Source organism: Maylandia zebra, linkage group LG20, assembly GCF_041146795.1.
Source record: "Maylandia zebra isolate NMK-2024a linkage group LG20, Mzebra_GT3a, whole genome shotgun sequence".
NCBI classification, from domain to species: domain Eukaryota; kingdom Metazoa; phylum Chordata; class Actinopteri; order Cichliformes; family Cichlidae; genus Maylandia; species Maylandia zebra.
The window spans coordinates 18,613,002-18,633,353 of NC_135186.1; the positions used below are offsets into that span (position 1 = coordinate 18,613,002).

The 20,352-nt window shown below is 38.8% G+C and overlaps 1 long non-coding RNA gene across 3 annotated transcripts; it reads right to left on the reverse strand.

Moving 5' to 3' along the window:
- Positions 1–1,879: 1,879 nt before the first annotated feature.
- Positions 1,880–4,703, reverse strand: LOC112431248 (uncharacterized). Of its 3 annotated transcripts, none has more exons than XR_013094813.1 (5): positions 3,494–4,703; positions 2,793–2,954; positions 2,434–2,542; positions 2,209–2,328; positions 1,880–2,066 (listed from the first exon to the last, which is right to left on the reverse strand). It is a non-coding gene; the product is annotated as an uncharacterized LOC112431248 (long non-coding RNA). The 3 variants fall into 3 exon arrangements; XR_013094814.1 differs by having other exon boundaries at positions 2,504–2,542; positions 3,494–4,233; XR_013094815.1 differs by lacking the exon at positions 2,434–2,542 and having other exon boundaries at positions 3,494–4,233.
- Between the last annotated feature and the right edge of the window lie 15,649 nt (positions 4,704–20,352).

Here is a 20,352-nt window from a genome sequence, read left to right on the forward strand (position 1 = left end):
CCAGGTTTAATTGATAGAGATATATGCATGCATTGTGAAATTTATGTATCACATATAATTGTTATTCACCTAATCATGGCATACCCAGCCCTTCCTCCCTAGTTAACTGCAACCCAAAATAACTAGTGGGGCTATTTACACACTCACAACCAGTGTGGGGTAAAAAGAGCCACCAAAAAGCTGTCAGCCACAGATGTGCTAGAAGAGTTAGAAACTCTACTTATGGAGAAACTTTCTAAGTCTAACAGGGGACAGGTACTCCTGCCCAAATAACATGATATAACCCCACATACAGCCCAGCCATAAAATGAACCAAGTCATTTAATTAAAGACAGCATGGGACCAAATGCATGTAACCAGCCTGCACCAACCTGGCATTTCTTCCTCCTGAATTAAATGAATGAATGGATGAAAGTTAAATGACTACAAACCTAAAGCCACTAGTTCCCACACTGGAGCTCCCTGACACTGTGTGTTAACCGTATTTAGCTTGTATCAACAGTTGTAACAGGCTAAGCCACGTGAGACACTGCATTGAATTTGTTCCTGTCTTAATGATTTCAGCTGACTGGTTTCCAGTCAGATGTTCTGCTTTTTCCTTTCAGTAGATCAAATCAGCTCGTGCTGCTTCTGCTTCCAATTTAATGGCAAGAAGAAGAAGAAGAAGAATGCTTCAGCGAAGTGGCGTTCATGGTCTCAGTGAACAGTCATGGTCACACACTGCATGTGGTTTTAAAAGCAACATGTCTGTTCAGTACAACGATTGAGATGTGTAATATTAGTGCAGCTACGGTTTGTTCTTGAACATCAGTTCTGTTTTCTACTTTGATCACTTAGACCAAAAAAGTGTTGTTTTCAGATTCTTTCTTTTAAATCTATAAAGCACCTGCTCATTTTTTATTACAATTAGTTTCACATAAATGTTAGTTTTTCCTTTATGATCTTTTAATGCTTACACTACACTGTACACATTAGAGACATTTCTGTTACCTGTTTCTGTTGACTCAGAGTTGTGAAATGTTCTTTTATTTAATGCACAATATGAAGTTCATAATTTTCTTACAAATAAAACTCTAATGACAAACATGAACAGCTGTGCTTATTTCTGAGACATGAGTTTTTGAATGTGTTTAGACAGTGTGCATCTGTAATCTGAAACTGTAATGGTGAACCTGAGGTGATGGTCAACAGAAGGCTAATATATATCAATATAAAATAATATTGAAGTAATGTCTTTACCCCCTGCAGAGTGTGGACGCTGTGCACTCAATCACCTTATTCACTGTAGTAAACATGCACCGCTAGCTCAAGTGACTGACTGTCTCCATGGTTACATCGTATATTATTAGCTATGTAAACAGCTTCCATAGATACCGCCATAGCTCTCTGCAGCTGTAACACTTTCACACTTTGCAAATCATTTCACGATTTTGATAGTTATGAAGACAGAATATGTTTTTAAGGTCATGCTAGGCGGTTGCTATGGTGGTTGCTGTGGACTTGGCTGGACCGCGTCCGATTCCTGTTATTAGCTGTCCGCCGTAGGAAGGCTGCGTTCCATTTACAAGTAGTGACAGTCTGCCGCAACTCGAACTCAAACCCCGCTTTGTTCTTTAATTATAGGCCTTTTATAGCCGTTCATGACACGGGCACACACACACATAAAGCACTTTGCCTCACCATGAGAATGGAACTTTACCTAAGATAACCTTTAAAATATCTGATATAGGATAGAAAAATGAAGCAACCAGAGATTTAATGATGAAGACTCTGGGTTCTGTAGTGACCTGAATGACTCTTTGCATACAATTTATTGAAGAGGACTTTAGAATGCACTTTACATTTAGACTGTTGCTGTTTAATTTTTTACATTGTTGCGGTGTTATGTCATGAATAAAGTTCACCTGCTGGGGGTTTGATGGATCAGATCATCATAATCAATGGGTCCTGAGGTGGGCGGGACTGTCTCTGGTGATGTCACCATGAAGGAACAGCATCTGGCACGTGTTGCTGAAACATCCCAGTACACTGGTGTAGTTTCCTCTCCAGCTGTTTGACATTTGACACTTCAACATTAAGGGGAAGAAGAAGAAACAGTGTTAGGTCAGGTGACCACATGGTTTCTAAAGTAACTGACAGGAAGTAACCAGGCCGTTAGAAATGGATGGCATGTGTTTAGAGTTACTGGAGTTGGGTAACTCTACTTACCAAAAGCAGAAGCACACAGATGAAGGATCAGATGCTGAATGTTGCAGGAACATGCTCGTGCGGTGGTCATTCAGTGCTGCTCCGGCAGGTTAGACAGTCCAAGACTGATATACTGCCCATCTGAGAGTTTGAAAACACACATGCAAAGATTTATTTTGTATTACAGTCAAAGTTGGATGTTCATTTTTGTCCTTTAAAAATGTTTGTGTATTTGAAAGCGCTAACATTTAAGGATGACTTGGATCGTCTCCTTTAAAGGGGAGACAAGTGTATCCACTGATCCACGTCACTTTACCTGGATGATGACTCCTCTCTCCCTCACTCAGAAACGCTCCTAATATAACCAAGCAAATAAATAATATTGAAGATTTACTTACATCATTACAAAAACAGGAAAAACATCTCCCTTTGATTCTATTTCTCCATTCCTGCTGAACATCAGGCAACAAATATCTCAATAAATCACAGTAAAATGTAAAGCACATGTTTTCTCTGCTTTGTCTAACCTCTGCAGAGCCTGTCAAGAAAAACATATCTGTAAGCATAAAACAAATATACATTTCATAACACGTCACTGGACAAACCTCGGTCAGTTGATTTCCTCTGTGCAGTGCAGACGAACATCAGTCAGCAAGTCAAGGTGGTGAGATGGACTGGTGTCCTTTGTGACTCTGCTGGTTCTTCTGAGGAAATACCACCGTCTCTCCACACCGTCACCATCTGTGAGCACAAACTGCTGCTCTGCTCTGCCAGCATGTAGGAAATCACATATCACACACACAGGGGTGAAGAAACATTAGAACTCAACTTTGGATACTTTAGATCTAAACAGATCAAAGTAGCTCTTAGCTTCAACAATCAGTGAACAGACAAACAATGATACCATACTGATTCTGTATGAATACAATATGGTATTTTCAATACAGGTGTCAAATTAATTTACTAAAACTAATACAGATATATGTTTTTTTTTTTTTTGATAAATTCATTTGCTAAATTATAAGAATATATATTTTTTCATTTAACAATTGCAACTGAAAGAAATTAAATATTGAACAAAAATATATTGTCACATTCTGAGCATGCTCAGCATGCTGACAGACTTGAAGTTGCTACAGATTTTAAGAAGTGATAATTATAGGGAAAAAACTTCTCTTTTTCATCCATTTAATCAAACATTTGATGCCTTAGATGTCTCAGTCCTATAGCATTCTGCAACTACAACTAAGCTGAAGCTTGGATTTGGCTGCAGGTGCCCTGTACATCCTTCTCAACATGTGGGTACCATTTAATCACACTTCTTCCTGAGCTTTGCTTCGTCACAAGACCAAAGGTGGCATCCCGTGTCACGGTCATATCATCATCCAGAAGAAACATTTGAAGAAACATCATGGAGAAGAAACATTTACGCGCCTCCCGGTTTTGTTTTCTGATCCTGCAAAAAGACTGAGGACAACAAAGCCCAGAGAACACGAGATACACAACATCCAACATTCAGACTCAACAGCCTCCATAAATGAAGAGCACCAGGTTGGTTCAGTTATAGTAGATGTCATGGAATTTTTTTAATAAAGTCTGCAACACAGAAAGAGCTGTGATCATGCTATTTATTACTATGCACAGGAGAGCAAACACACATCAAACATCACAGTTCAGTCATGTCAGCTCTGCCACTTCACGTGTCTCGCTATGAAACCTAACGGATCAATGGTTATGCTGTTTTGTGCCCTTGACGTTATCAGCACCTGTAAAGGGAGTTGTTTTCTCAAACTGCTGAAGTAAGTTCATCTAGTTTTAGAAACTTTCATTGAACAGTCTATAACAGTGTCACAACTAAGCATATGCATAAGCACTTAAATGCTTTAAATGAGAATAACATAAAATTTCTATTACAGGAGCTAGAGCCTGTCCCAGTAGTCATAGGTAGAGCACACCTGGACAGGTCACCAGTCTGTCAGAGGACTAACACAGATGCAGCCTGACTCAATCCTAAATGTTCAGCACACAGAGACACAGAGGCACCGTTTAAAGTTTAGTGTTAACTTGAGTCACTGATCATTTGCAGTATTACAGAGTCTGGCAGTCTTTGCATGATGTCCACGTCACTGTAAGTTTCTAGCTGACTCTCAGGTGTGACAGGTGTGCCAGCAGGAAAGCGTAATAATAGCCTGCATCCTGAGGTTTTTCATGCAGGATTAAAGGAGCCAGGCTTTGTTCACACAGCTAGGATTGTATTTTACACTGACCCTGGGTCAGTATAAGTATCATACAGTTTAAACGAAGCACTGAAACTTGCACATATTTATTACAGATGCACTGAAGCTAATCGAGATATTTGCTGTCAGTCTGTGGCTGCGATTAAACACTTTACTGGAAACTTTATTAACTAGTAACTTCGTCAGTCATGACAGAAGCTAATATTTCTGTGCTAACATCGTTTAAACAGTAACAGCTTTACTCCAATATAAGCTAACGTTTACACCGTAACTTTAAGCTAGCACCATAAAGACAGTAAAACACGTAATAACATCTACAAATGCATCTTAAAGCTGTTATATTAGCACTCGGTGTATTACTAACATAACCACATTAACATTATTGACACTCGCTGATTTTTAATAGTCATTCTATAAATGCTGTCCGTTTAAATGGTATTACCTGTAAACACTGCTGTATCCACCGGATTGCAGCCAGAGTGGATTCTGGAGTCTTCCCACGCTCCTGTTAGTGATCCTCCATCTGGATGGATGATAACAACCTTCTGAACAATCTAGCAGGAAATGGTCCATATCTATGGGATTGATTTGTGCTAATAACGCCCATTGTATGGAGTGATAACAGCCGAAGCGGGTGAATAAAGTCACCCAGTCGCTAGCTGTGCCATTACCCAGCATACACCAGCACAATATTAGGCACAGCACCACCATAGACATTTTCAGTGGTTTTGAATGCAGGACATGGTTATCTTACCTTGTAAAATGCATGACAATAAAACAGCTAACCACCATAAAATGGTATTGTGTGTGTATGTATGTGTGCGTGTGTAAGAGAGAGAGAGAAAGACAGAAGGGGGGGGGGGGGAGAGAGATCAAAGGCGTGCGTTTATGTTTTTTCTTGATCATGAGTGTGCCTCCTCTCTCTTATTGGATGTATGGTATAGCATGTTTATTCAGGTGCACCTTTGAAGTCTATGAGAATACTTTGCAGCCTGGTCTGAGTGGTCATTTCTGCACAGACACAATGAAGCGTGCACTCAGTTTAGAGGAGGCTGTTGCTGCAGTTTTGCACTCTCCACAAGCAGTGGAGATACTTCTGACAGCGAAGAAGAATTTTTGCCAGGCACCGAGGAGCTTTGCAGCTCATGTGAGGAGGAGGAGAAGGAGAAGGAGAAGGAGGAAGAAGAGCAGGAGGAAGAGACAAGACTGGAGGATGGCCAGTGGAGATCTAAAAATGGAGAAATCATGTGGCAACCCACACACGAAGAGGTCCTGCCATTTTTTCCTCCCCCCATTTTAACCCCAGGACCAACCCATTATGCAATTCGTATAGGATCAGCAGCCCTGTGAGCACTTTCCATCTTTTTTTTGCAGAGGACATTATGCAGCTAATCCTGCATTTCACCAACCCGCAGGGGCAACAGGTCAGTAAAAGACTGGAAGGACATAGATGAGGAGTTGCAGGCTTACATGGGGCTTGTGATGCTGGTTAGCCTGTACAGGTCTCAACATGAAACGACAACAAGCCTGTGAAATGGGGAGACAGGGCTCTTCTGTTTCCTGCTACCATGTCAAAAAAAAAAAGATTTGAGCAAATTAATCAGGCAGTAAGATTCGATGATTGTCTCTCCCGTCCAGGTCGCTACAGGGGGGGCAAGGCTGTGGTTTCCTACATCCCCAAGCAAAGAAAAAAGGTTGTCTTATTGAGCACCAGGCACCGTGAGCTACAAGTCCAGGACTCTGGGAAGAGAAAGCCCCACATCATCCTGGATTATAACAAATGCAAAGGGACTGTGGATCATCTGGACCAGGTAAGCACAATTATAAGTCATTTATTTGCCAAATTGTTTACCGTTTCTCATTGTTATAACTGATAAAGTCAGATAATGTGATTATAATAGTTTTGATATGAGATGATAGTTTTAGACTATGATAGTTTTGATAGCTACAGTAAGGAGAGAGGGGGGGGGGGGTCCAGTTTGACGCCCACAGGCAGGAAGAATCTCTTGCTTATGGCTGTATAAATCTGTTCATGTCATCTGATCATTTCTTTTTGTTTTGCAGGTTTGTGGCAACTACTCCTGCCGTAGGAGGACACGTAGGTGGCCCATGTGTCTGTTCTACCACATGATCGAGGTAAGCTGCTATAATGCATTCATTCAAGACAGCTGTAACTTTTGATAGAAGACGCATATACACATATTTATGGCTTTATCTTATAAAGTTCGATATCCCCGTGTTGAGCAAACAGGTTTTGCAGCTGTTTGAGCTAAGATTTTCAAGTTATTCACATAATGAAAACCCATACTTTGTTTCGGTCGAGTTCCCCATTCAAATGCATGTAACAGTGAGAAACGCACTGTCTTGGCGAAAGAAAGCGTTTTTGTACAACTTCATATAAATAGGTGTAACTTTTGATAGAAGACTCAGACAAACATGTTTATGGCTTTATCTTATAGAACTCAAGGTCCCCGTGCTGGGAAAACAGGTTTTGCAGCTGTTTGAGCTAAGATTTTCAAGTTATTCACATAATGAAAACCTATACTTTGTTTTGGGCGAGAACTCCATTCAAATGCATGTAATAGAAAGAAACGCACTAACGTGGTGAAATAAAGCGTTTTTAATGGTCTTCATGAAGACAGCTGTAACTTTTGATAGAAGATTCAGATATACATATTCATGGCTTTATCTTATAGAATTCAATATCCCCGTGCTGGGCAAACAGGTTTTGCAGCTGTTTGAGCTAAGATTTTCAAGATATTCACATAATGAAAACCTATACTTTGTTCGGGCGAGAACTCCATTCAAATGCATGTAATAGTCAGAAACGCACTGTGTTGGCGAAATAAAGCTTTTTTGCACAACTTCATATAAATCGGTGTAACTTTTGATAGAACACTCGGACACATATATTTATGGCTTCATCTTGTAGAATTCAATATCCCCGTGCTGGGCAAACAGGTTTTGCAGCTGTTTGAGCTAAGATGTTAAAGTTATTCACATAATGAAAACCTATACTTTGGTTGGGAGACTTCCCCATTCAAATGCATGTAATCGTCAGAAACGCACTGTCTTGATGAAATAAAGCGTTTTTGTACAAATTCATATAAATAGCTGTAACTTTTGATAGAAGATTCAAAAATACACATTTATATTTATACATTGAATTCTATAACATAATTATAGAATTCAATATCCCCGTGCTGGGCAAACAGGTTTTGCAGCTGTGTGAGTAAGACTTTCAAGTTATTCACATAATGAAAACCTATACTTTGTCTCAGGCGAGTTCCCCATTCAAATGCATGTAATAGTCAGAAACGCACTGTCTTGGCGAAATAAAGCCTTTTTGTACAACTTCATGAAGTTACTGTAACTTTTGATAGAGCGCTCAGACACCCTATGATGAGGAAACAGGTTTTGCAGCTGTTTGAGCTAAGATTTTCAAGTTATTCACAAGATGCAAACCTATACTTTGTTTCGTGCGAGAACTCCATTCAAATGCATGTAACAGTCAGAAACGAACTGTCTCGGCGAAATAAAGCGCTTACAACTTCATAAAGACAGCTCTTCCATTTGATAGAAAACTCAGATATGCGTATTTATTGCTTTATCTTATAGAATTCAATATCCCCGTGTTGAGGAAACAGGTTTTGCAGCTGTTTGAGCTAAGATTTTCAAGTTATTCACATAATGAAAACCTATACTTTGTTTCGTGCGAGAACTCTATTCAAATGCATGTAATAGACAGAAATGCACTGTCTTGGCGAAAGAAAGCGTTTTTGTACAACTTCATATAAATAGCTGTAACCTTTGATAGAAGACTCAGACAAACATGTTTATGGCTTCATCTTATAGAACTCAAGGTCCCCGTGCTGGGAAAACAGGTTTTGCAGCTGTTTGAGCTAAGATTTCCAAGTTATTCACATAATGAAAACCTATACTTTGATTCGGTCTAGTTCCCCATTCAAATCCATGTAACAGTGAGAAACGCACTGTCTTGGCGAAAGAAAGCGTTTTTGAACAACTTCATATAAATCGCTGTAACTTTTGATAGAAGACTCAGACAAACATGTTTATGGCTTCATCTTATAGAACTCAAGGTCCCCGTGCTGGGAACACAGGTTTTGCAGCTGTTTGAGCTAAGATTTCCAAGTTATTCACATAATGAAAACCTATACTTTGATTCGGTCTAGTTCCCCATTCAAATCCATGTAACAGTGAGAAACGCACTGTCTTGGCGAAAGAAAGCGTTTTTGAACAACTTCATATAAATCGCTGTAACTTTTGATAGAAGACTCAGACAAACATGTTTATGGCTTCATCTTATAGAACTCAAGGTCCCCGTGCTGGGAACACAGGTTTTGCAGCTGTTTGAGCTAAGATTTCCAAGTTATTCACATAATGAAAACCTATACTTTGATTCGGTCTAGTTCCCCATTCAAATCCATGTAACAGTGAGAAACGCACTGTCTTGGCGAAAGAAAGCGTTTTTGTACAACTTCATATAAATAGCTGTAACTTTTGATAGAAGACTCAGACAAACATGTTTATGGCTTCATCTTATAGAACTCAAGGTCCCCGTGCTGGGAAAACAGGTTTTGCAGCTGTTTGAGCTAAGATTTCCAAATTATTCACATAATGAAAACCTATACTTTGATTCGGTCTAGTTCCCCATTCAAATGCATGTAACAGTGAGAAACGCACTGTCTTGGCGAAAGAAAGCGTTTTTGAACAACTTCATATAAATCGCTGTAACTTTTGATAGAAGACGCAGACAAACATGTTTATGGCTTCATCTTATAGAACTCAAGGTCCCCGTGCTGGGAAAACAGGTTTTGCAGCTGTTTGAGCTAACATTTCCAAGTTATTCACATAATGAAAACCTATACTTTGTTTCAGGCGAGTTCCCCATTCAAATGCATGTAACAGTGAGAAACGCACTGTCTTGGCGAAAGAAAGCGTTTTTGAACAACTTCATATAAATCGCTGTAACTTTTGATAGAAGACTCAGACAAACATGTTTATGGCTTCATCTTATAGAACTCAAGGTCCCCGTGCTGGGAAAACAGGTTTTGCAGCTGTTTGAGCTAAGATTTCCAAATTATTCACATAATGAAAACCTATACTTTGATTCGGTCTAGTTCCCCATTCAAATCCATGTAACAGTGAGAAACGCACTGTCTTGGCGAAAGAAAGCGTTTTTGTACAACTTCATATAAATAGCTGTAACTTTTGATAGAAGACTCAGACAAACATGTTTTTGGCTTCATCTTATAGAACTCAAGGTCCCCGTGCTGGGAAAACAGGTTTTGCAGCTGTTTGAGCTAAGATTTCCAAGTTATTCACATAATGAAAACCTATACTTTGATTCGGTCTAGTTCCCCATTCAAATGCATGTAACAGTGAGAAACGCACTGTCTTGGCGAAAAAAAGCGTTTTTGAACAACTTCATATAAATCGCTGTAACTTTTGATAGAAGACTCAGACAAACATGTTTATGGCTTCATCTTATAGAACTCAAGGTCCCCGTGCTGGGAAAACAGGTTTTGCAGCTGTTTGAGCTAAGATTTCCAAGTTATTCACATAATGAAAACCTATACTTTGATTCGGTCTAGTTCCCCATTCAAATCCATGTAACAGTGAGAAACGCACTGTCTTGGCGAAAGAAAGCGTTTTTGTACAACTTCATATAAATCGCTGTAACTTTTGATAGAAGACTCAGACAAACATGTTTATGGCTTCATCTTATAGAACTCAAGGTCCCCGTGCTGGGAAAACAGGTTTTGCAGCTGTTTGAGCTAACATTTCCAAATTATTCACATAATGAAAACCTATACTTTGTTTCAGGCGAGTTCCCCATTCAAATGCATGTAACAGTGAGAAACGCACTGTCTTGGCGAAAGAAAGCATTTTCGTACAACTTCATATAAATAGCTGTAACTTTTGATAGAAGACTCAGACAAACATGTTTATGGCTTTATCTTATAGAACTCAAGGTCCCCGTGCTGGGAAAACAGGTTTTGCAGCTGTTTGAGCTAACATTTCCAAATTATTCACATAATGAAAACCTATACTTTGTTTCGTGCGAGAACTCTATTCAAATGCATGTAATAGACAGAAATGCACTGTCTTGGCGAAAGAAAGCGTTTTTGTACAACTTCATATAAATAGCTGTAACCTTTGATAGAAGACTCAGACAAACATGTTTATGGCTTCATCTTATAGAACTCAAGGTCCCCGTGCTGGGAAAACAGGTTTTGCAGCTGTTTGAGCTAAGATTTCCAAATTATTCACATAATGAAAACCTATACTTTGTTTCAGGCGAGTTCCCCATTTAAATGCATGTAACAGTGAGAAACGCACTGTCTTGGTGAAAGAAACCGTTTTTGTACAACTTCATATAAATAGCTGTAACTTTTGATAGAAGACTCAGACAAACATGTTTATGGCTTTATCTTATAGACCTCAAGGTCCCCGTGCTGGGAAAACAGGTTTTGCAGTTGTTTGAGCTAACATTTCCAAGTTATTCACATAATGAAAACCTATACTTTGATTCGGTCTAGTTCCCCATTCAAATCCATGTAACAGTGAGAAACGCACTGTCTTGGCGAAAGAAAGCATTTTTGAACAACTTCATATAAATCGCTGTAACTTTTGATAGAAGACTCAGACAAACATGTTTATGGCTTCATCTTATAGAACTCAAGGTCCCCGTGCTGGGAAAACAGGTTTTGCAGCTGTTTGAGCTAAGATTTCCAAGTTATTCACATAATGAAAACCTATACTTTGTTTCAGGCGAGTTCCCCATTCAAATGCATGTAACAGTGAGAAACGCACTGTCTTGGCGAAAGAAAGCATTTTCGTACAACTTCATATAAATAGCTGTAACTTTTGATAGAAGACTCAGACAAACATGTTTATTGCTTTATCTTATAGAACTCAAGGTCCCCGTGCTGGGAAAACAGGTTTTGCAGCTGTTTGAGCTAACATTTCCAAATTATTCACATAATGAAAAACCTATACTTTGATTCGGTCTAGTTCCCCATTCAAATCCATGTAACAGTGAGAAACGCACTGTCTTGGCGAAAGAAAGCGTTTTTGAACAACTTCATATAAATCGCTGTAACTTTTGATAGAAGACTCAGACAAACATGTTTATGGCTTCATCTTATAGAACTCAAGGTCCCCGTGCTGGGAAAACAGGTTTTGCAGCTGTTTGAGCTAAGATTTCCAAGTTATTCACATAATGAAAACCTATACTTTGTTTCAGGCGAGTTCCCCATTCAAATGCATGTAACAGTGAGAAACGCACTGTCTTGGCGAAAGAAAGCATTTTCGTACAACTTCATATAAATAGCTGTAACTTTTGATAGAAGACTCAGACAAACATGTTTATGGCTTTATCTTATAGACCTCAAGGTCCCCGTGCTGGGAAAACAGGTTTTGCAGCTGTTTGAGCTAAGATTTCCAAGTTATTCACATAATGAAAACCTATACTTTGTTTCGTGCGAGAACTCTATTCAAATGCATGTAATAGACAGAAATGCACTGTCTTGGCGAAAGAAAGCGTTTTTGTACAACTTCATAGAAATAGCTGTAACTTTTGATAGAAGACTCAGACAAACATGTTTATGACCTTATATTATAGAACTCAAGGTCTCCGTGCTGGGAAAACAGGTTTTGCAGCTGTTTGAGCTAAGATTTCCAAGTTATTCACATAATGAAAACCTATACTTTGTTTCAGTCGAGTTCCCCATTCAAATGCATGTAACAGTGAGAAACGCACTGTCCTGGCGAAAGAAAGCGTTTTTGTACAACTTCATATGAATAGCTGTAACTTTTGATAGAAGCCTCGGATACACATGTTTATGGCTTTATCTTATAGAACTCAAGGTTCCCGTGCTGGGCAAACAGGTTTTGCAGCTGTTTGAGCTAAGATTTCCAAGTTATTCACATAATGAAAACCTATACTTTGTTTCGGTCGAGTTCCCCATTCAAATGCATGTAACAGTGAGAAACGCACTGTCTTGGCGAAAGAAAGCGTTTTTGTACAACTTCATATGAATAGCTGTAACTTTTGATAGAAGCCTCGGATACACATGTTTATGGCTTTATCTTATAGAACTCAAGGTTCCCGTGCTGGGCAAACAGGTTTTGCAGCTGTTTGAGCTAAGATTTCCAAGTTATTCACATAATGATAACCTATACTTTGTTTCGGTCGAGTTCCCCATTCAAATGCATGTAACAGTGAGAAATGCACTGTCTTGGCGAAAGAAAGCGTTTTTGTACAACTTCATAGAAATAGCTGTAACTTTTGATAGAAGACTCAGACAAACATGTTTATGGCCTTATATTATAGAACTCAAGGTCTCCGTGCTGGGAAAACAGGTTTTGCAGCTGTTTGAGCTAAGATTTCCAAGTTATTCACATAATGAAAACCTATACTTTGTTTCGGTCGAGTTCCCCATTCAAATGCATGTAACAGTGAGAAACGCACTGTCTTGGCGAAAGAAAGCGTTTTTGTACAACTTCATATGAATAGCTGTAACTTTTGATAGAAGACTCAGACAAACATGTTTATGGCCTTATATTATAGAACTCAAGGTCTCCGTGCTGGGAAAACAGGTTTTGCAGCTGTTTGAGCTAAGATTTCCAAGTTATTCACATAATGAAAACCTATACTTTGTTTCGGTCGAGTTCCCCATTCAAATGCATGTAACAGTGAGAAACGCACTGTCTTGGTGAAAGAAAGCGTTTTTGTACAACTTCATATGAATAGCTGTAACTTTTGATAGAAGACTCGGATACACATGTTTATGGCTTTATCTTATAGAACTCAAGGTTCCCGTGCTGGGCAAACAGGTTTTGCAGCTGTTTGAGCTAAGATTTCCAAGTTATTCACATAATGAAAACCTATACTTTGTTTCGGTCGAGTTCCCCATTCAAATGCATGTAACAGTGAGAAACGCACTGTCTTGGCGAAAGAAAGCGTTTTTGTACAACTTCATATGAATAGCTGTAACTTTTGATAGAAGCCTCGGATACACATGTTTATGGCTTTATCTTATAGAACTCAAGGTTCCCGTGCTGGGCAAACAGGTTTTGCAGCTATTTGAGCTAAGATTTCCAAGTTATTCACATAATGAAAACCTATACTTTGTTTCAGTCGAGTTCCCCATTCAAATGCATGTAACAGTGAGAAATGCACTGTCTTGGCGAAAGAAAGCGTTTTTGTACAACTTCATAGAAATAGCTGTAACTTTTGATAGAAGACTCAGACAAACATGTTTATGACCTTATATTATAGAACTCAAGGTCTCCGTGCTGGGAAAACAGGTTTTGCAGCTGTTTGAGCTAAGATTTCCAAGTTATTCACATAATGAAAACCTATACTTTGTTTCAGTCGAGTTCCCCATTCAAATGCATGTAACAGTGAGAAACGCACTGTCTTGGTGAAAGAAAGCGTTTTTGTACAACTTCATATGAATAGCTGTAACTTTTGATAGAAGCCTCGGATACACATGTTTATGGCTTTATCTTATAGAACTCAAGGTTCCCGTGATGGGCAAACAGGTTTTGCAGCTGTTTGAGCTAAGATTTCCAAGTTATTCACATAATGAAAACCTATACTTTGTTTCGGTCGAGTTCCCCATTCAAATGCATGTAACAGTGAGAAACGCACTGTCTTGGCGAAAGAAAGCGTTTTTGTACAACTTCATATGAATAGCTGTAACTTTTGATAGAAGCCTCGGATACACATGTTTATGGCTTTATCTTATAGAACTCAAGGTTCCCGTGCTGGGCAAACAGGTTTTGCAGCTGTTTGAGCTAAGATTTCCAAGTTATTCACATAATGAAAACCTATACTTTGTTTCGGTCGAGTTCCCCATTCAAATGCATGTAACAGTGAGAAACGCACTGTCTTGGCGAAAGAAAGCGTTTTTGTACAACTTCATAGAAATAGCTGTAACTTTTGATAGAAGACTCAGACAAACATGTTTATGGCCTTATATTATAGAACTCAAGGTCTCCGTGCTGGGAAAACAGGTTTTGCAGCTGTTTGAGCTAAGATTTCCAAATTATTCACATAATGAAAACCTATACTTTGTTTCGGTCGAGTTCCCCATTCAAATGCATGTAACAGTGAGAAACGCACTGTCTTGGCAAAAGAAAGCGTTTTTGTACAACTTCATAGAAATAGCTGTAACTTTTGATAGAAGACTCAGACAAACATGTTTATGGCCTTATATTATAGAACTCAAGGTCTCCGTGCTGGGAAAACAGGTTTTGCAGCTGTTTGAGCTAAGATTTCCAAGTTATTCACATAATGAAAACCTATACTTTGTTTCAGTCGAGTTCCACATTCAAATGCATGTAACAGTGAGAAACGCACTGTCTTGGCGAAAGAAAGCGTTTTTGTACAACTTCATATGAATAGCTGTAACTTTTGATAGAAGCCTCGGATACACATGTTTATGGCTTTATCTTATAGAACTCAAGGTTCCCGTGCTGGGCAAACAGGTTTTGCAGCTGTTTGAGCTAAGATTTCCAAGTTATTCACATAATGAAAACCTATACTTTGTTTCGGTCGAGTTCCCCATTCAAATGCATGTAACAGTGAGAAACGCACTGTCTTGGCGAAAGAAAGCGTTTTTGTACAACTTCATATGAATAGCTGTAACTTTTGATAGAAGCCTCGGATACACATGTTTATGGCTTTATATTATAGAACTCAAGGTTCCCGTGCTGGGCAAACAGGTTTTGCAGCTATTTGAGCTAAGATTTCCAAGTTATTCACATAATGAAAACCTATACTTTGTTTCGGTTGAGTTCCCCATTCAAATGCATGTAACAGTGAGAAACGCACTGTCTTGGCGAAAGAAAGCGTTTTTGTACAACTTCATAGAAATAGCTTTAACTTTTGATAGAAGACTCAGACAAACATGTTTATGGCCTTATATTATAGAACTCAAGGTCTCCGTGCTGGGAAAACAGGTTTTGCAGCTGTTTGAGCTAAGATTTCCAAATTATTCACATAATGAAAACCTATACTTTGTTTCGGTCGAGTTCCCCATTCAAATGCATGTAACAGTGAGAAACGCACTGTCTTGGCGAAAGAAAGCGTTTTTGTACAACTTCATAGAAATAGCTGTAACTTTTGATAGAAGACTCAGACAAACATGTTTATGGCCTTATATTATAGAACTCAAGGTCTCCGTGCTGGGAAAACAGGTTTTGCAGCTGTTTGAGCTAAGATTTCCAAGTTATTCACATAATGAAAACCTATACTTTGTTTCAGTCGAGTTCCACATTCAAATGCATGTAACAGTGAGAAACGCACTGTCTTGGCGAAAGAAAGCGTTTTTGTACAACTTCATATGAATAGCTGTAACTTTTGATAGAAGCCTCGGATACACATGTTTATGGCTTTATCTTATAGAACTCAAGGTTCCCGTGCTGGGCAAACAGGTTTTGCAGCTGTTTGAGCTAAGATTTCCAAGTTATTCACATAATGAAAACCTATACTTTGTTTCGGTCGAGTTCCCCATTCAAATGCATGTAACAGTGAGAAACGCACTGTCTTGGCGAAAGAAAGCGTTTTTGTACAACTTCATATGAATAGCTGTAACTTTTGATAGAAGCCTCGGATACACATGTTTATGGCTTTATCTTATAGAACTCAAGGTTCCCGTGCTGGGCAAACAGGTTTTGCAGCTATTTGAGCTAAGATTTCCAAGTTATTCACATAATGAAAACCTATACTTTGTTTCGGTTGAGTTCCCCATTCAAATGCATGTAACAGTGAGAAACGCACTGTCTTGGCGAAAGAAAGCGTTTTTGTACAACTTCATAGAAATAGCTTTAACTTTTGATAGAAGACTCAGACAAACATGTTTATGGCCTTATATTATAGAACTCAAGGTCTCCGTGCTGGGAAAACAGGTTTTGCAGCTGTTTGAGCTAAGATTTCCAAATTATTCACATAATGAAAACCTATACTTTGTTTCGGTCGAGTTCCCCATTCAAATGCATGTAACAGTGAGAAACGCACTGTCTTGGCGAAAGAAAGCGTTTTTGTACAACTTCATAGAAATAGCTGTAACTTTTGATAGAAGACTCAGACAAACATGTTTATGGCCTTATATTATAGAACTCAAGGTCTCCGTGCTGGGAAAACAGGTTTTGCAGCTGTTTGAGCTAAGATTTCCAAGTTATTCACATAATGAAAACCTATACTTTGTTTCGGTCGAGTTCCCCATTCAAATGCATGTAACAGTGAGAAACGCACTGTCTTGGCGAAAGAAAGCGTTTTTGTACAACTTCATAGAAATAGCTGTAACTTTTGATAGAAGACTCGGACAAACATGTTTATGGCCTTATATTATAGAACTCAAGGTCTCCGTGCTGGGAAAACAGGTTTTGCAGCTGTTTGAGCTAAGATTTCCAAGTTATTCACATAATGAAAACCTATACTTTGTTTCAGTCGAGTTCCCCATTCAAATGCATGTAACAGTGAGAAATGCACTGTCTTGGCGAAAGAAAGCGTTTTTGTACAACTTCATATGAATAGCTGTAACTTTTGATAGAAGCCTCGGATACACATGTTTATGGCTTCATCTTATAGAACTCAAGGTTCCCGTGCTGGGCAAACAGGTTTTGCAGCTGTTTGAGCTAAGATTTCCAAGTTATTCACATAATGAAAACCTATACTTTGTTTCGGTCGAGTTCCCCATTCAAATGCATGTAACAGTGAGAAACGCACTGTCTTGGCGAAAGAAAGCGTTTTTGTACAACTTCATAGAAATAGCTGTAACTTTTGATAGAAGACTCAGACAAACATGTTTATGGCCTTATATTATAGAACTCAAGGTCTCCGTGCTGGGAAAACAGGTTTTGCAGCTGTTTGAGCTAAGATTTCCAAGTTATTCACATAATGAAAACCTATACTTTGTTTCGGTTGAGTTCCGCATTCAAATGCATGTAACAGTGAGAAACGCACTGTCTTGGCGAAAGAAAGCGTTTTTGTACAACTTCATAGAAATAGCTGTAACTTTTGATAGAAGACTCAGACAAACATGTTTATGGCCTTATATTATAGAACTCAAGGTCTCCGTGCTGGGAAAACAGGTTTTGCAGCTGTTTGAGCTAAGATTTCCAAGTTATTCACATAATGAAAACCTATACTTTGTTTCAGTCGAGTTCCCCATTCAAATGCATGTAACAGTGAGAAACGCACTGTCCTGGCGAAAGAAAGCGTTTTTGTACAACTTCATATGAATAGCTGTAACTTTTGATAGAAGCCTCGGATACACATGTTTATGGCTTTATCTTATAGAACTCAAGGTTCCCGTGCTGGGCAAACAGGTTTTGCAGCTGTTTGAGCTAAGATTTCCAAGTTATTCACATAATGAAAACCTATACTTTGTTTCGGTCGAGTTCCCCATTCAAATGCATGTAACAGTGAGAAACGCACTGTCTTGGCGAAAGAAAGCGTTTTTGTACAACTTCATATGAATAGCTGTAACTTTTGATAGAAGCCTCGGATACACATGTTTATGGCTTTATCTTATAGAACTCAAGGTTCCCGTGCTGGGCAAACAGGTTTTGCAGCTGTTTGAGCTAAGATTTCCAAGTTATTCACATAATGATAACCTATACTTTGTTTCGGTCGAGTTCCCCATTCAAATGCATGTAACAGTGAGAAACGCACTGTCTTGGCGAAAGAAAGCGTTTTTGTACAACTTCATATGAATAGCTGTAACTTTTGATAGAAGACTCAGACAAACATGTTTATGGCCTTATATTATAGAACTCAAGGTCTCCGTGCTGGGAAAACAGGTTTTGCAGCTGTTTGAGCTAAGATTTCCAAGTTATTCACATAATGAAAACCTATACTTTGTTTCGGTCGAGTTCCCCATTCAAATGCATGTAACAGTGAGAAACGCACTGTCTTGGTGAAAGAAAGCGTTTTTGTACAACTTCATATGAATAGCTGTAACTTTTGATAGAAGACTCGGATACACATGTTTATGGCTTTATCTTATAGAACTCAAGGTTCCCGTGCTGGGCAAACAGGTTTTGCAGCTGTTTGAGCTAAGATTTCCAAGTTATTCACATAATGAAAACCTATACTTTGTTTCGGTCGAGTTCCCCATTCAAATGCATGTAACAGTGAGAAACGCACTGTCTTGGCGAAAGAAAGCGTTTTTGTACAACTTCATATGAATAGCTGTAACTTTTGATAGAAGCCTCGGATACACATGTTTATGGCTTTATCTTATAGAACTCAAGGTTCCCGTGCTGGGCAAACAGGTTTTGCAGCTATTTGAGCTAAGATTTCCAAGTTATTCACATAATGAAAACCTATACTTTGTTTCAGTCGAGTTCCCCATTCAAATGCATGTAACAGTGAGAAATGCACTGTCTTGGCGAAAGAAAGCGTTTTTGTACAACTTCATAGAAATAGCTGTAACTTTTGATAGAAGACTCAGACAAACATGTTTATGACCTTATATTATAGAACTCAAGGTCTCCGTGCTGGGAAAACAGGTTTTGCAGCTGTTTGAGCTAAGATTTCCAAGTTATTCACATAATGAAAACCTATACTTTGTTTCAGTCGAGTTCCCCATTCAAATGCATGTAACAGTGAGAAACGCACTGTCTTGGTGAAAGAAAGCGTTTTTGTACAACTTCATATGAATAGCTGTAACTTTTGATAGAAGCCTCGGATACACATGTTTATGGCTTTATCTTATAGAACTCAAGGTTCCCGTGATGGGCAAACAGGTTTTGCAGCTGTTTGAGCTAAGATTTCCAAGTTATTCACATAATGAAAACCTATACTTTGTTTCGGTCGAGTTCCCCATTCAAATGCATGTAACAGTGAGAAACGCACTGTCTTGGCGAAAGAAAGCGTTTTTGTACAACTTCATATGAATAGCTGTAACTTTTGATAGAAGCCTCGGATACACATGTTTATGGCTTTATCTTATAGAACTCAAGGTTCCCGTGCTGGGCAAACAGGTTTTGCAGCTGTTTGAGCTAAGATTTCCAAGTTATTCACATAATGAAAACCTATACTTTGTTTCGGTCGAGTTCCCCATTCAAATGCATGTAACAGTGAGAAACGCACTGTCTTGGCGAAAGAAAGCGTTTTTGTACAACTTCATAGAAATAGCTGTAACTTTTGATAGAAGACTCAGACAAACATGTTTATGGCCTTATATTATAGAACTCAAGGTCTCCGTGCTGGGAAAACAGGTTTTGCAGCTGTTTGAGCTAAGATTTCCAAATTATTCACATAATGAAAACCTATACTTTGTTTCGGTCGAGTTCCCCATTCAAATGCATGTAACAGTGAGAAACGCACTGTCTTGGCAAAAGAAAGCGTTTTTGTACAACTTCATAGAAATAGCTGTAACTTTTGATAGAAGACTCAGACAAACATGTTTATGGCCTTATATTATAGAACTCAAGGTCTCCGTGCTGGGAAAACAGGTTTTGCAGCTGTTTGAGCTAAGATTTCCAAGTTATTCACATAATGAAAACCTATACTTTGTTTCAGTCGAGTTCCACATTCAAATGCATGTAACAGTGAGAAACGCACTGTCTTGGCGAAAGAAAGCGTTTTTGTACAACTTCATATGAATAGCTGTAACTTTTGATAGAAGCCTCGGATACACATGTTTATGGCTTTATCTTATAGAACTCAAGGTTCCCGTGCTGGGCAAACAGGTTTTGCAGCTGTTTGAGCTAAGATTTCCAAGTTATTCACATAATGAAAACCTATACTTTGTTTCGGTCGAGTTCCCCATTCAAATGCATGTAACAGTGAGAAACGCACTGTCTTGGCGAAAGAAAGCGTTTTTGTACAACTTCATATGAATAGCTGTAACTTTTGATAGAAGCCTCGGATACACATGTTTAT